Source organism: Chelonoidis abingdonii, chromosome 11 (genome assembly GCF_003597395.2).
Source record: "Chelonoidis abingdonii isolate Lonesome George chromosome 11, CheloAbing_2.0, whole genome shotgun sequence".
NCBI lineage: Eukaryota > Metazoa > Chordata > Testudines > Testudinidae > Chelonoidis > Chelonoidis abingdonii.
In genome coordinates this window covers 23,724,819-23,741,955 of record NC_133779.1, presented here as the reverse complement: position 1 = coordinate 23,741,955, position 17,137 = coordinate 23,724,819, and the positions used below count along the sequence as shown (strand labels likewise).

The window sequence follows — 17,137 nt, the reverse complement described above, 5'->3', positions numbered from 1 at the left end:
AGGGTTTGCTTTTTTCCCCCTTGTCTGGAAATGGTTTAATTTCAGTCACATTGTGTTCTAATGACATTGTCAACTCAATTGTCAGAGGATTTATGTCCCAAATTCCAGTAGGTCATTAAAGACGCAGTGGGGGGGATGCAAGGAAGAGGAGCGGAGAGTGAGGCGTAGAAGTCGTCCTGTTGTCTAGAGCCCTGCACAGATACAAAACGTATCCACAATCTGCAAAAATTGTCCGCAGATTTGCAGGGCTTCACTAACGTTCCACAGGTCACCATGCACCAGTGACGTGGGATTGTGCCAAACCCCTGACCACCAACCATCCTCCACTTCTCCCCAGAGACTTCCTGACCCACTGCACGCTCCACCCCAGACATCCACAGATTTACAGGGCTCTACATCTGCCATTTGAGAACGTTAGAAACCATGGGGACATGCATCTGTAGCTTCTTGTCTTCAGTAACGAGAAGCCTGGTGGCACCTTAAAGACTAAGAGATATATTTGGGCATAAGCTTTCGTGGGTAAAAAGCTGCGACTGCATACATCGTCAGGTGACTCCATGCATATGAAGAAGTGAGATTTTTACCCACGAAAACTTATGCCCAAATAAATCTGTTAGTCTTTAAGGTGCCACCAGACTCCTTGTTGTTTTTGTGGCTGCAGACCAACATGGCTACCCACTGACACTTGTCTTCAGTGTTATAATTCCAGCTGTGGGAGGTGTTTGTATTGTGCTCATGCATGAAGGGGAGAAAGTGGAAATATAAAGGTAAGTAGACGATCATGGTTAACATTTCAAAATAATAATAGAAAGGGGGGAAAGCAAAGGCTCAGGTATGTTGAGATCCCACTGGATCAAAGAATCAAAGTTCAGACTGTTACACTGTAGCCTATCACCGGACACCGCCAATACCACACTGAGTAATTGAGACAGCCGACCAGGGAAATAACCCACTTCCTTCCCTGAGCGACCAAGGGATGCACCCCACCCATGTACCTATCTGCTCCACCAACACTGACTTGGACTCCTTATTCATTCCATGGGTGGCGAACCCGAGCCTACTTATTCACTGGCATTTTAAAAACTCTTGCACCCCAATCTGGGTCTATGCCGGTTATGCGAAATGTATGTATTTTTTCCATCCTTGCAAACAATATCTGTAACCCCCCATAACCCAAGCCTGACCCCAGATGTACAGTACCTTCCCTCTCAACCTGTGTATATTTCATTTCAAACATTTATTTTAATAACATTTTTAAATCTATACAGCAGGAACAGGGGGCACCTACAGGCCTGTATCAGCTGTAAGACATTGTCTTCAGCAAGTTAGCATAAGTGTGGTAGGCCTGTGACTCTTGGCCTAGATACATGGCCTGCCAGTTACCCTTAGATTTAGGGGAACTAGGAATAGCTTGCTCAATAGCAGAAGCTGGGAGCTATCAGCGCCAGGCAGGAACATTGACGTGACCCTGGGCTTGGACATTTTAGGATAGAATCGTTGGCAGATGTCAAACCACCAACTTGTCTGAGTGTGGTGTGAGTGATAACGAGTTAAACGACATCAATATGTATTCATATGTTAACCTTTCGGCTAGGTGCACCCCAGTATCTTGAGGCAGAGGAAGTTAGATGTGGACGTGGAAGGCTGGGCACAAGAACCAATATTCATGGCCGTGCTCAGGCCCTATAACAGGGCAAACCACCGCGTTGAGGGGGTTTGCTTTGCATCCTCTGACCTTTCAGTTCCATTGTTAGCTACCATCAGTCTTGGGCACCGAGGAACCTGGACCGTTGTGACTCATTGGGCAGGCCCGAGGCAGGGCTGGGCCTTTGTCTCTCACCGCCAGGCCTTCAAGGAAGGGTGTGAGTACGTAAGTCCACGTTCACATGCAAAGAACGACACCACCGATATCCCCAATCCTGGATTCATGCTGTCTATGCCTGTGGTTTTGGAGCTTTTCCGTTTCTTTTACAGATTCTAATAAAAATCACAACAGCTTTGCTTTGCCCTCCGTGTGAGCATCCTCGCCGTACCCCTGGAAGGTCCCGACAAGATAGCGAGCGCATTGGTTTTTAGTTCTGAGTGTTTCTTCGTGCTTCTGGTCCCTTTCTCTCCCCTAACCCCATATTTCTCGCCTTCACGCTCTCTGCTGTTCCCCTCTTGCTCTGTCGTCCCCTGCCCTGTCTCAGGAACTCACCCCACAGCATTTATAATCTGCACAAGTAGAAGAGGATGTGACCCAGTTCATAACCACTCACCAGGAGAAAATGAGCCTTTATGTGAAACTATTTCACACAGTGCACACTCAACCTGTGGAACTCATTGCCAGGGGATTGTGAGGGTCACAACTATAACAGGGTGCAGAAAACAATTTGAAAATTTCATACAGGACAGGTCCATTGATTGCTATTAGCCAGGAATGATCAGGGCTGCAGCCCCATGCTCTGAGTGGCCTCAGCCTCTAGCTGCCAGAAGCTGGGAGCAGTGGCATATTATTATTGAAGGGCAGCAAATTTGAGCACCCACGGAGAAGCTCCCCTGCTCCAGCTCACCTCCTCTGCGAGCATGCCGCTGCGTCCTGTTTCCGCTCCCTCCCACCGCTTGCACCACGAAGTGGGGGGGGGTGGAGATGGGGCAGGACTTTGGGGAAGGAGTTGGAATGGGGGCGGGGAAAGGGTGGGGCCAGGAGTGGGCGGGGCGACAATTATTTCAGGGCCTAGGGGCGGCAAAGTCATTAATCCGCCACTGGCTGGGAGCAGATGATAAGAGAAATGGTTTTGTCTGGATACGTTACTGCCCACAGCAATCAAGTGAGTGGCTGCAAATCCCTTTTCAGCGGCCAGGCACACCGAGGAATCATGGGGCTCTTCGTTTCTTAGGTCCTGGCATCAGGGAGTGGCCGTTTTGGTTCACAAAGCTTTAGCATCTTGCAAAGACGTGTTATCTCCCTGGGAGGGAGCCGCGAGCGCAACCAAACCAACCAACCAACTGTTGTGAAGAGGTGTTGTTGTCAGATGCTACCGGTGTGGTGCTTTGCTGTCTCCTTGTTGGTATCACTCGGCTGCGTGCGTGTGCTCGCCCCGTGTGCTGCCCCAGCACTGCAGATAGCTGATGCAGCAGACCCCACGAGAACCCCCCAATGATCACAGAGTCTAGTAAGGTGCAAGGCACGTCGGCCAGCTTTATTGCCTTATGGACACAATTGCAGTTCCCCTTAGATTACTTAGTCTACCGGGCATACTACGAGAAAGTGCCTCTTGACAATGGACTCGGCTCAGTCAGTGGCGGGACTTTCCACTGCCCCCTCGGCTGGACAAAGACACCTCCCCAGGGATACATTCTTATACCCAGGTACAAACAAGTTACACATCACTCCTGACGTATTGAGATGCAGCCCCTCTACGTAGTAAGGTGCCGCCTCTCACCTTGTACATGTTGGTTGGAACAAAACAACTCTATCCATCATATTACCCTTTTGGCCCTGTCATTGGGATGGCTCAGCCTGTTCCTTGTTATCTGTGTGGAATGTGCAAGTATGTGAATGTTCTGATCTCTAGTGTTCAGCACCTCCTAGGTACGTATCTTCTTGCAGCATCAGCCCTTTCCTTGCCAGCTTCTGTGAGCAGGGCCTGCCTCTGGCTCACAGCTTAACTTTGCTTTTTGTTAGCAAAGTCTTGACCATTACTTTAGTTCAGGCCTCAGGCCTCATACTGGGCCTTTATCAGGGCCTTCACTTACTACGCCAACCAAAAGGATCAAGACCGAAATGTTCTCCAGGTTCCTCAGTCCCAACCTGCCTCCATCCCTCTGCTCCAGGTAGATTCTGATACCCTCAGCCCCAGCTGGGCAGGATGTGAAGCCCTGTCACTCTGCATTGCCTGGTTCCTCTAACTCTGGGGGATTTCAGCTCCTCTACCCCACTCCTGACCCGGCTCCTACTTATCCCTGGGGCTTTCTCCCAGCAGAGGGACATTGCCGGGGGCTGGGTTCCTGGTTGCCTTTGCTCTGTGTCTAGCCCCATCCAGGGAAAGGGTCATGGATTCTTCCTAAAAGTAAGGGGGACCACTACACCCCTGCCCCTCCTCTTCCCCCTGAGGCCCCGCACCTAGCCAAGCTGGAAGCCAGAGCCAGGCCGGGGAGCCCAGGCTGCTCCATCTGCCCAGGTTGGTCAGGGGCGGGGGCAAAGAAGCCCCTGCCCCATGTCCCCTTCCCCTGGTCCCCCTGCTCCTCACAGCTGCTCGCGTGGCTCTTACCCTGACCTAGATCCAGGGCGCAGGCTGGGGCAGGGGGTTGGGGTGCAGGAGGGGGTGCAGGGGTCAGGCTCTGGGAAGGAGTTAGGGTGTGCGCTGGGGCAGGGGGTTGGGATGCAGGAGGGGGTGTGGGGTGGCTCTGGGAGAGAGTTAGGGTTCAGGGGCAGGATCTGGCCTGGGGCATGAGGTTGGGGTGCAGGAGGGGGTGCAGGGGTCAGGCTCTGGGAAGGAGTTAGGGTGTGCGCTGGGGCAGGGGGTTGGGTTGCAGGAGGGGGTGTGGGGTGGCTGTGGGAGAGAGTTAGGGTTCAGGGGCAGGATCTGGCCTAGGGCATGAGGTTGGGGTGCAGGAGGGGGTGCAGGAGCAGGCTCTGGAAACAAGTTAGGATGTCCACTGGGGCAGAGGGTTGGGGTGCAGGAGGGAGTGTGGGGGTCGGGTTCTAGGAGGCAGGTTGGGTGCAGGGGGCAAGGTCTGGGCTGGGGCAGGGGTTTGGGAGAGGGTGAGGGGTACAACACTTTCCTCAGGCAGCTCCCAAAAGTGACCTGCACCCTCCTCTGGCAGCAGCTCCTAGGCAGCGGGCCAGAGGGGTCTCCACATACCGCTGCCTGCAGGCACAGCCCCACAGCTCCCACTGGCCGCAGTTCAGGGCAGGGGCAAAACGCAGAGACACACACACACACGGGGATGTAAGGATGTGCTGGCAGCTTCCAGAAGTGGAGTGGACAGGAAGGAAGCTGCCTTAGCCCCATTGCACTGCTGATGGTGGTGGCGGGGTCAGCAGGCGGGGGGGGCTCTTCATGCAGGGGCAGCAGGCAGGGCTGGGGGGACACTCTGGGAGAGGCACGCAGGGGCAGCGGGCAGGGTACGGGAGGTCCAGGGGGACGCTCTAGGGGAGTTGCATGGGAGTAGCGGGGGGACATTCCAGGGGAGGCGTGGGGGGTGGCGGGGGCAGCAGCAGGGAGGACACGGGGGCAGCACACAGGGCCAGGGCAGAGAACCGGCTCCAAACTTTGGTGGATCCAGGGCCTCCCTCACACTCTTCTACTGGTGGAGCACGGGCACCATGGGCCCATACAACTCGCCGCCCGAGCATTTCTTCTCTCCATCAGCAGCAGCATCCCAAAGCCTTGCCTCCCATCCCCTCATGGGGGCAGTGTCTCTGCAGTGTGAAAATCACTGGCAGCTTTGCTCTCTAAGCACCAAATGACTCCCATCAGCGTGGGAACTGGGGGTGCAGTGGGTGCTGCAGCACCCCCAAGTTTTGCACGGGATCCCGTAAACCGGCTGTAGGGAGCGGTGAGGGGCGAGGACAGGGGTATGGGGGGGTGCAGCTCAGCACCCCCATGCTAAAAACTGTTTCAGCTCCATTGATTACTCCCGTTTCTTGCCATTCAGTCTGTGCTTTTGCAACCTTTCCCTCCAGGACTCAGCAGTTCCCTCCTTCTGCTTCATCAACCGTCATCCCAAGAGGCATAGGGGACAGGGATCTCTGTAGAGCCAAGGAGATTTAGGAGCATCCTTCCATGAGACTGTGCATCGCTCCTGCTGTGAACAGGAACAGAGCTTTTGCAAAGCCGTAACTAGTAGATCATCGCAGCTGGGCAGGACAAAAGACACTGGAGATGCTGAGGATTAAATCCAGGGCGTAACGTAAGCAAAGCACGCACCCTACCACCAAGCTATGCAGCCCGCTCGGTAGGTTACACCCAGAGCAGCCAGCACCCCATGAACTTTCCCCATCCCAGCATCTCAACCTCCTTCCCCAGCCTGGGCAGCGCTTTAATGCCACTAATTCTATATAGGCCATGGCAAAGCGAGAGGCCCCTTCTGATTGTTTAATAACAGCTGGCGATCCCGGGGATGCTTTACTGTGCAGATTAAAAACAGCCAACGCCCCCACCCAGGATTCAACCCAGCACAGAAAACTCTCTTACAGACAACATACAAAAGCCTGCTGCCAGGGGTGTCACACAGCCTCCCCCGGCTACACCGCTCTGTTGCTATCCCAATGGTGAGAATACCAACATGCATCTGATGAAGTGGGTATTCACCCACGAAAGCTCATGCTCCAAAACATCTGTTAGTCTATCAGGTGCCACAGGATTCTCTGCTGCTTTTACAGATCCAGACTAACACGGCTCCCCCTCTGATACTTAATACCAGCATGGTTTCTCCATGTTCTTATTTCACTTGCTGCTGTTATTCAGAGCAAAGAGTGATGCATTTTCTCAAAGACTAAACAACCCCCTAAACCTGCTTTGATCAATCGGAATAAGTTACTATCAGCTGATTTTTGTCTGTGCTAGTGAGAATTGACTTTTGTAGCTTTTAAATTTGGGGACTTTAAGCTCTGTGTTTGTGGTGTGTTTCCTAGCACTAAGGAGGGAAAGTGGACCCAGTCCGGTGGTGGTGGGGGGTCACAGATGGTCAACCACTAAATCACAGCGACAATAACATGGATTCAAACCTGTGCCCAGAGACCTAAACGAATTTTTTAATGGGGGGGGGGGTGGCTTAACAACTTGGCCACGAGCACCTGACATCCAGTTTTCTCACTCCACTGAACTTGTGTTCTCTTGGGAAGTCACTTCTAGCATCACTGTGTCTATGAGTTGATGTTGGTCCTGCTTTGAGCAAGGGTTTGGACTAGATACCTCCCGAGGTCCCTTCCAACCCTGATCTTCTATGATTCTATGGTATATTCCATGAAATAACAACAGCAGCAGAAAGAAAGAACGAAAGAAAAAGAACGAAAGAACGAACGAAAGAAAAGAGGAGAGTCATTGTCTCACTTTCAGGGCAGAAGGTAGCCTTGTCCCATCTGCTCTTTTCATTGTAGGAGAAAAAGTTTCAATGGAATTTAATGCCCCTGGTCAGAGAAGTGACACAGAGAGATTGTGCTATACAATCACTTGTGCAAAGAAAATTGTGTTTCTCTGTGAAATTGAGGAGGGAAATGAAACAGCCACACAGTGGCACCATAAGCTAAGGAATGAGCATGAAGGACTCAGAACTGTTCCCTGGGAGAACTGAATTCTTCCTTTTACTGGTACTAAAGAGACATCTGGTTGTTCCAAGGAGACATTGGGAAATCGTGACATTAAGTCAGACCTGGGGGGCTCAGGCTCCTTTATCTCTTTTGACAAAGTGACCTTGATTCCTAGGAAGGGAGAAGAGGCCTGGAGCTGCCTCTAGTCACATGCAGCTTGCAGGGGTCTCCTAAGTAGGGTTATCATATGTCCAGGTTTTCCCAGACATTGCCTCTTTCTTGAGCCTCTGCCTGGGGGGATTTTTCTAATAAGAGCCAATGTCTGGATTTTCCCAAAGGAGAAGCTGCAGCTCAGAAAGAGCCTTGACTGGTCCATAGATTGCGACTGAAGATTTCTCCAAACACGGGGAAATTGGGAGGGAAGTGGTTGCTGTTGACTCGGCGGACTGTATAGATTTGGTGATCAAAAACTCTAACCGAGAAAACCTCCTAAGGTCTGGGGGACCTCTGAGTTTCTTCTCACTGTGTTTCTGCGGGGACTGGCCTGTTTAGCTTGATGTTTTCCGCACTGATGTTTAGGTATAATGGGGCAGATCATGTAGGTGGATTATAAAGTAGCCATGTCATGTTGTAGAAATGACATTGCAACGATTTATTATTCATGTCTCTTTATCATAAGATTTTATAAAGCTGGCACTTAAGAATTTCGTTTATTCCTTTTGTTCTTTTGGTGACTTGAACGTGGGGCGGTTCAGCCTTGCTGAAAAAAACCTAGAGACTAAATTCTGGGTCTCCAGGTGTTTTTCTCTGGGTTTTCTTTACGCGCCGGAGAAGGGCACTGCCATAAACTCTGGCCCACCCAGAGGTGACCCTGGCTCAGAGCTGAGCAGCAGGAGGCTCTGAGTTAGTGTCAGAATCACAGCTCTCCATGCCCAGTCCTGCATGTGACAGGTGGGGGTAGTCACCACCCTACTTCCTAGGTAGGAATTGGCAGCTGCCCCTGCACAGGGATGTCAGGGTATGTGACTGCCAGAAGCTCCAGCTGGGCAGGGGTTGCTCTGGGCTCTGTGGGGTGGTTTCAGCTGGGAGAAGGGTGAGATTAGGGTAGTTTGTCTCTCATTTATCAGAGGCTTTGCCAGCAGGGAGACTGTGGTCCCATGTGGGGGGGATTTCAGTGGGGTCTGAGCTGGGGCAGCAACAGGGCGGCAAGATGGGGAGTTTGTCACTTGATCACAGTGAAACTGGAAAACCTCTCCCTGTGCTCCAGCAAAAGACTCTCCTCTATCCCGTAACACCCCCCCCACTCCATGAATATCTCCATCCCTGCCCTGACACTCAGAGACCCCTGACTCTCAGGCAGATTTTTGGCTTTTCTTGTTTTCACTTGGCCTTCTACCAACATTTTATCCACCAAGATGATCAAGAAGATTTACAGTGTGAGAAAGAGACAAATCAAAACCAAAGAACCTCCCCCTCCAATCCTCACCCCACCCCCACACATTGATCTCCCCACCACAGGCAGTTTGGATCTGACATTTTCTAGGCAATAAAATGCAGCCCTCTGTTGGCCGGGGAACAAAGCCGGCCTCCCATGCTGCAGGGAAGATGCCTGCTCCTGACCCACCAGTGCTCTAGCTGCTCCTGTGTGACATTTCCAGCTGCCCAATACTGCTACTATCCCAGGTGAGCCATTGTTGACTTCAATAAACATTTGTCTTACTCCGGATCCTGGGATTCGATAGCAAAGGACAGTGCACGGGTCTCTGGTCCAGTGATCCTCATTCTAATCAAGCTCCAGCCTGCGTAACTTTTCCCTTTCCCACCCCGTAGGAGGGGACACTCCGTGCTATTGTACACGAGTACTCACAGAGAACAAACCCAGACATTCACTCTCCGCTTTGGGAGCCAGGTTTGCAGTGGGAATTCTGTATTTCAGACCATTTCAAGTGCGGGCATTGAGATTCTTTCCCCGTTTCTCTGGGGTTGGGGTTTCCATTTGCTTATAGCTGTGATGGCTAATGCATTGGACTTGAAATCCACCAGGGCTTCCTACTCAGGTCAAATCCCGCTCAGAGTGAGGACTGCCTGTTAGCTGAAGTCCTTAGTCAGGACAATAAATCCTTCTGAACTCCGGAGACAGTCTCAATTCACTCCCCATCAGTAAGGAGAGGAAGGGAACAAGGGTGAGGGGAATTGTCAAAACCCTAACCCTAACCTCACCCACCCACTCCTGTAATAGACCCCTAACCTCTGGCTGAGTTACTGAAGACTTCAAATCATGGTTTGAAGGCTTTATGTTACAGAGAATCCACCATTTGCACTAGTTTAAATTTGCAAGTGACCCACGCTCCACAGGAAGGCGAAAAAATCCAGGATCTCTGCCAATCTGACCCGGGGAAAAAATCCTTCCGAACTCCAAATATGGCGATCGGTTAGACCCTGAGCCTGTAGGCAAGACCCAGCAGCCAGACATCTGGGAAAGAATTCCCTGTAGTAACTCAGAGCCCTCCCCATCCAACGTCCCATCCAGGGTCATTGGGGATATTTCTTGTTAGCTGTTGCAGATTGACTACATGCCATTGTCGGCAGCCCCATCAAAAACTCATCCAGCTCAGCCTTGATGCTCGTTTGGTATTTTGCTTCCACTACTCCCCTTGGAAGGCTGTTCCAGAATTTCACTCTTCTGATGGTTAGAAACCTTCATCTAATTTCAAGGCTAAACTTGTCGATGGCCAGTTTATACCCATGTGTTTTTGTGTCCACATTGGTGCTTCACTGTTTATGTCATTATTATTGAAGCATAAAAAGCATCAGCAGGGGCAAAAACTGATCCAAAACTTTATTATTCTCGATTGTCCCCATCCTGCGGCTCATCGTACAAACACCTCATATAGCTGGAATTATAACGCTGCACCGTAGGAAGAGAGCCCGAGGCACACGCCCTTGTATCAGAGGCCTGGTATGAGGCCTGAGGCCTGGGCTAGAGTAGTAGTCAGAGCTTTACCGATATGAAGCAAAGACAAGCTATGAGCAAGAGGCAGGTCCTGCTCACAGAATCTGGCAAGAACAGGGTTGATATTGCAGAAATTCACATTCCCAAGACGTGCTAGGCACAGAGTGCTCATGCAAACACATCCCGATAGCAAGTGGTACCAGAACATCCCCCTATCAAGGATGGTACAAAAACCTTCCCCAACGATAACAGGAACACACTGACCCCTCCTCAAAGATAAGGTCAGGATGACAGTATGTAACAGACTGTCCACCCAACTTGTACAAGGTGATGGATGATAACTAGCCACGTCAGGGGATAGTAACTGTGTCAGAGGGGTGGTACTAACTTTTTTTGCATTGGGGTGTAAAGAGTGTCTTTGTCTACCCTATGGAGGAATGGAAAGTCCCAATGTTCACTGAGCTGGTCCATTGTTACGGGCATACATGTCTTCGTGGTCCGGTAGGGTCTGCGGGATACTAGTTCCGTGCTTTGTCAACAATAAATATGGCCTGGAGCCTTCGTACCTTGACGTCATTGGGTGAACTCGAGGTCTGCTGTGCCGGCTGTCTGCGCAGAGCTGGGGGAGCACACAGGGAGAACACACAGACACACACACACACAGCCGAACATCTAACCACATGGGGGAACCCTGACGTGACATCTACCTACACACTGAAGACAAGAAGATACAGATGCATGTTCCCACCGTTTCTGACTTTCTCATATTACACAATGGTGATTCCTACAGATCGCTGTACAGTCCTGCCCCTGCGGGCCCCCCCTGTTTAATGACCTGCTGGGATTTGGGACATAAATTCTCCGACAATTGTGTTGTCAGTGTGATTAGAGCACAATGTGACTGAAATTAGACCAATTCCAGACACGGAAAAAACACATCTCTGCATTGGCTGGGAATCAAACCCACATCAATTGGTTAGAAGGCAGCTACGCGCACCGCTAGACCACCAAAAACATTTGTTGAGAGTTATTCTCCTAGGTCCTACTTGTGCAACCAAAATGACTTAGTGCCACACAGCAGGATGGATGGGCAGGAGGCAGTCTGTCAGCTCTGAGCACAGACAGGTTCCCAGATCCCAGGGTGGCTGAAAGATGGAAAAGGGGCTGCAGGCTGGGGTGGAGCCGCATTGCCCACAGCATAGAGGGCAGGCTGTGACAGAGGTCCCTGGGGAGCATCTCCGGCATCAGCTCTTTTGGGGGTAGATGAACTGAATGCAGCTGCCATGCCTGGGTCTTTCCCTAGGGCAGTGGTCCCCAACCTTTTCGTCTGGCAGGTGCCAGATGAAGGCCTGTGGCGGCGGTGGAGCATCTGCCGAAATGCTGCCAAATTTCTGTGGCAAGTGGCGTCATCAAGAGGTGTCGCCACCAAATTTATGCAGCGTTTCTGCAGCGATGCCTCAATGATGCCACTTGCCGCTGACAAGTGACGTCATCGAGAGGCGTCACCGCTGAAACGCTGCAGAAATTCGGCAGCATTTCGGCAGACGCTCGACCGCTGGCCCGGACATGGGTGCATTTAGATGCCCCTGCAGGTGCCATGGTGCCTGCGGGCACCGCGTTGGGGACCCCTGCCCTAGGGAATAAAGCTTCTGTGAAAAATACTAAGACCACGTCTGCACTACAGAGCCTGTACAGCTGTGGTACTGTAGCTATGTTGGCATAACTCCATAGTACAGACACACCTGAAAGTGATGGGAGGGGCTGGACACTGTGGCTCAGAGCCAGGGTCCTCCCCCTGAACGAGGCAGGGGCAGCTATAGGAATGGGCTGCAGCCACCATGGACAGCAGCTGAGCACGGATTGTCACAGACAGAGCAGGACTGCTGGGGAAACTGAGACATGACCAGCCCCTGCCCAGGGCTCTGCCTCACTGTCCGACCCCAAGTCTGTGCCTCTCCCCGCAGCAATGGTGCCTCTGGACCCAGATGGGACTGATCCCCAACTCCCATCCGGGAGGGCCAAAGGAGCAGGTTCTTCCCTCCACTCCAGCCAGCATGCTGGGCTGGGAGAGAGTCATCACTGGTAGGTGGGGACAGGGTCAGTTACTGGGCCTGCAGTGACACAAGGGATTGTGCGTGACAGTCTGTTCATCCTTTTGACAATGTCAAAGTTTGTGCAAAGTATGCCTTGTAAGATATCATTTAAAAGCACATAATTTGCTGATCATTATTGTCCTGGTAAAATATGTCTGGCAACATTGTATGTGACGTTATAAGATTCTACTGCACGATATTACTAAGCCAGTTCTGGAGAATGGTCCCAAACAGAGACAAAAGGGTAGCCAATGCTCCAGCCAGGTGAAAACAAGATCACCTGAGGAAGTGGCCATTCACCAGCAGGAAAGAGTGAGCCTGTTGCTTTTCATTCCTGATGTGGTGCCATCGTGTGGCCATTTGGTGTCAGTCCCTTTTATTAAATAAATGTTTTTTTCCTCACAAAAACATTATTTTCCTCCTAAAGACACAGGAACTGATTAATTTACAAAGGGGCAGGTGATCCTGAGGCAGTGCTGCAGGAAGAAGAGAACATTTTCAGCATTCCTAAATTAATATGTTGTGCTTCACACACAGAGAGAAAATTAACAATGATTGGAGCTACCAATGCCCTTCACAGAATGAAATAAACACCTTTACATGCAACAGGAAGGGTGCATTAAATAACTCCAAAATCTGTTCTGGGCAATGCAAAAAAAAGATATTGCATTGAACAATCCACTTGGTATAATTAACGTACTACATAATATATAAAGAAGTTACGAAAGATGTGGTTAAAAATCAGTGTTAGTGCCTTTTACACACACACACACACACACACACAATGTTAGAATGAGGCAGAGTACTGTGAAATTATCATAATAAATACATTAAAAATTGGGATTAAGCAAAGCTGAGATGCAGACATAGCCTACTGTACAGCTGGTGAAGTGACAGGGACACACTCCCGCTAGCGCTGGTTCTGAAAGAGAACGAACTCATGTCAGGAGCTATGGGCAGCTGCCCTGTCAGTGCATCACTCACCTGCGAGGTGTTTCACAAAACGCAGCACTTCCTCCCTGGAAGAGAAACACTCCCTGCTGTCACCAACTTTACTCGCCATGAAGCGGTTGGTCCTCGGGGACCTGGCTCTCTCTGGGAGGTCCATGGAGATTCTTAAAAGAGCCGTTGGGGGGCGAGAGTCAATCCCATGATTTTTTCTCAGGGCCACCTGCTTAGCCTTGGCTTTGGCCTCACTCTCTCCTGTCTGGGTTTTAGGGAGGCTCAGGACCACTGCCTGGTGCTTGGCAACTTTGACCTTTTAGCCCTGGGCACAGTGGCCTTTCTGGCAGCTTTCACCAGCTTCTTGATGGCTATTTTCCTGCTCAGAGCCACTTGTTCCTTGTCCTGAGGGACCAGCTGCTGCTGGTTGAATGTGAAGGTGCAAAACTGCTGGTGACCTCGGCCTGCACCAGTGTGCCAACCAGCTGGATGTGGCTCTTGTTTTTCTGCACAGCACAGCCCCTGGAGAACAAGGACCTGCAAGTGTGCATCATATTGTACCTTTGTTTAATCCATGAAAACATAAACTAGAACCTCAGAGGACTGGAATTGATTTCACCTGATGGACGGGTTTCCTTGCTGTACTTTCAACAGGAAAGATGGTGAATGTTTAAATTCATTTCACATCCGCATTCAGTGGAACTCCTGAACATAATTGTTCATTAAAAGGGCAACTGCTCAGGGAGCACCTGGATTTGAACCAGGGACTTCTTGATCTGCAGTCAAATACTCTACCACTGAGTTATACCCCCTATGCCAATAAATTGCAGGATCTAGTATCATGAGGATTTTGAAGGACACACCCAATTTCAAACAGCTCCTGTTACATTCTCAGATATGGATGGTTTTAAAAATGGGTTTTTGTTAAACATTATAGGTGCATGTAAACACCACACCTTGCACCACCCGGACCCACTGATCATTACATACAGTTCAAGCAAACGTAATGTATTAACCAGCAATCAATTTAAAAAATAAGGACATAATGGGACAGGTTAAAGGAAAACCTGTCACCCTGCTCCATGACACGGGGACACCACCACCAGTGTCTCTGGATTGCAAGGGCAGTTCACAGTCTGTTCCTCACATGTCCCAGGTCCCTGCCCCCCAGACCCTGGTTGTGCTGCAGCGATGCCGTGGGTTGGATACTTGCTCTGGCAGTGGCCACACGCCTTCTGGTTCTAGGTGGCAGGATTCTTCTTCCCAGCATCAGCCCCCCATGTCAGGGTTATGATCCCCCTCAAGCCTGGCCTCCAAGGCCTTTGGCTGGAGTCATCTCCGTGCACTGGGCCCTCGGCCCAGCGTCCCCCTCACTCTCCCAAGCTGCTCACCGCACACGGCTCCAGACTGCTCTAGGCCCAGCTCCTGCTCCAGCCCTGCTGCTGCTCTGCCTCCAACGTAGCTCCCTGGGCTGCTCCCCTGGCCCAGCTCAGCTCAGGCCCCTGCTGTGGCCCAGGAAGCTCCAGCATGAGCTAAAAGACAACTAGCTGTTAGGTAAGGGTAGAGCAGACTCATTAATTGCTCTTTCTAAGTGGTCTTGGTGCCACTAGATGGGACAGGACACCACCCCCAGACAGGGGCGGCTCCAGGCCCCAGCACGCCAAGCGCGTGCTTGGGACGGCAAGCCACTGGGGGTGCTCCCTCATTAGCCTGCCCGTCTTGTCGATCAGGCTGACCTGGGGCATTGGCCTGTCCCCATTGCCCCTGGGGACTGTCAGTCTCAGGGTCCTGGTTTCCCATCAACTCTTCTCCTTGGTGCTGGGAGAGGGTGAACCAAATACCCTACTAAGTTTTAGCAAGGGGCCAACAGTCCCCTTTACATTGAGAGGTGGAAATGACAGAATTTAAACTTTAAATGAGAACCAGTTTTCCCAGTATCATTTCAAGTAATTTCATCCCGACATGACAACTTTCTGAATGAACCATCCTAGTTCAGCCATAAGATGTTGGGGTGGATGCAGGACTCCCTGGATTCTCTTCTGCAGCAGCTCAGACCAGCTGTTCATAGCGACCTCGTCTGCCTTTGCAATCTAGGACTAAACACAAAATATGGTAGTAAATGAATCCTCAGAAACTGCTTTTCCCCTCTCCTGATCCCAGCAAAGGGCAATCCAAGGAAGGGGGCTGTTCGGAAGGATAGATGAAGGATGTGCTCTCCGGGAAGGAATCGGATTCCAGCCTTGTTATGCACTGAGATGGCCTCCTTTTGCTTAGTTCTCAAGATGGTTGAGCAGCGTGTTCAAGGTAAAGACATCCTTGGGAGATATGGATTTGAACTGGGTCACGGTGGGTGGGGGAGAGGTGCTTGCGTGTGGTAGGGCCGGGGGCAAGCACTGAGTCACGGAAAGAGAAGAGGAGTGAAAATAACAGTATTTGGGGAAAGTCTGTAGAATCAAGTGAAAGTGGAACGTAATATGAACGGAGGGCTTGCTCCAAACCAGCAGGGCCTCAGCAAGGACCATGTGTTAACTGGGTGGGATTCTCCACCAATCCTGATCCCGCCTCAACTCCCCTCTCCTATGCCCCACTGACCCCACCCTCCACCTCTGCTTAGTCCCGTTTCTCTAGACCCCCTGAGCTGGAGTTGCTGCTGCTCTGCAATAATGATGAATGCTGCGTGTTGTCTGGGCCGTTGGGGTGGTGTCAGTATGACTGATTTGGTTTAGTTTAATAGGGGGCTGTCTGGAAAATAAGAAAAGGAAGAAGACTGGTTTAAGAAAAGCCACCACGTGATAAACACTACAGGGCTGAAAGGAGACAATACCCAAACTCTGAGCTTCGCATATTCTCCTGCCTCGCTCCAGCCCCCTTACGGCATGTTTGATGAGCCAGGCCACAGCCTGGGCAAAAGAACCGGGCAGTTTAAAAAGAGACTCGCTCAAGAGACGGACCTGGCTGTTCAGGTCATTGTTTGGGGGAAAGATGCGTAGACACGGGGACCCCGCTGGGGTGTCTGAAGAAGTTCTGCCTGCCTAGCTGACTGTCAGCGGATGGGCCTTTAGGTAAGCCAGGCATGTGTGAAGGTGGTTTGCGATTTTAAAATAATTTTTCTCTTACCCTTTTTTTTCCTAGGGCAAAGTAAACATGACTTCAATTTGCAGAAGGCTGCTCTGTCGCAGTGCACCACTGATCCCAGGCAGCTAAAGGGGCCTGTGTAATGCTGACCGACTATCAGTGGGCAGGATCGAACCAGGGACTTCTGGAGCTTAGTGCACGAGCCTCTTCGGAATGAGCTAAAAGCCACCTGCCTGTTAGATAAGGGTAGAGCAGATTCATTAATTGCTCTCTCTAAGTGGTCTGGGTGCCACTAGATTGGACTGCACACCACACCCAGAAGGTGTGTGGGTTACAGCTGCACACTTCCTGTACTTTTCAGAGGGGGAAGAGAAGGAAAATCAGTGGTGGGTTTGTTTCTGGATTTGATAAATGAATAGGAAGTTACCAGCACTCCCTGCCAGGGTATTCACACAGGCAGAGGGAGCTCTGGAGGATGCTTCCTTAACAGGAGAATGGAAGGGATGGAGAGGCCAATTTCCATGCCCTGTCACTGGCAAAGAGCGGCCACCATGGACCCACCCCAGAGGTGGCCTCATCTCAGCACTGGGTGACGCAACCCCTCATGGAAAGCATCTGTCATGGAGTGTTTGAGGCCTGGGGAAATCGGGGATGGGAATGTGAGGGGTTCCTCCCCTGCCCCATGGGGAAAAGAAAAGTGTTCAGCCAGCTGTCTTATTAGCAGCAGGAAGCCACTGATGCCCCAAAGAGCGGGAGGGCTCTGGCTTTGATGTCTATTAAATATGGGGCAAGTCTTTTTTCAGCAAACATTTTAATAAGGCTAAAAGGGGAAAGGAA

General features: G+C 51.0%; 1 non-coding gene across 1 annotated transcript; it reads right to left on the bottom strand.

Annotated features, from left to right (window-relative positions):
- Nucleotides 1-13,965: 13,965 nt before the first annotated feature.
- TRNAC-GCA (transfer RNA cysteine (anticodon GCA)) lies at nucleotides 13,966-14,037 on the bottom strand. Its single transcript has one exon. It is a non-coding gene; the product is annotated as a tRNA-Cys (tRNA).
- Between the last annotated feature and the right edge of the window lie 3,100 nt (nucleotides 14,038-17,137).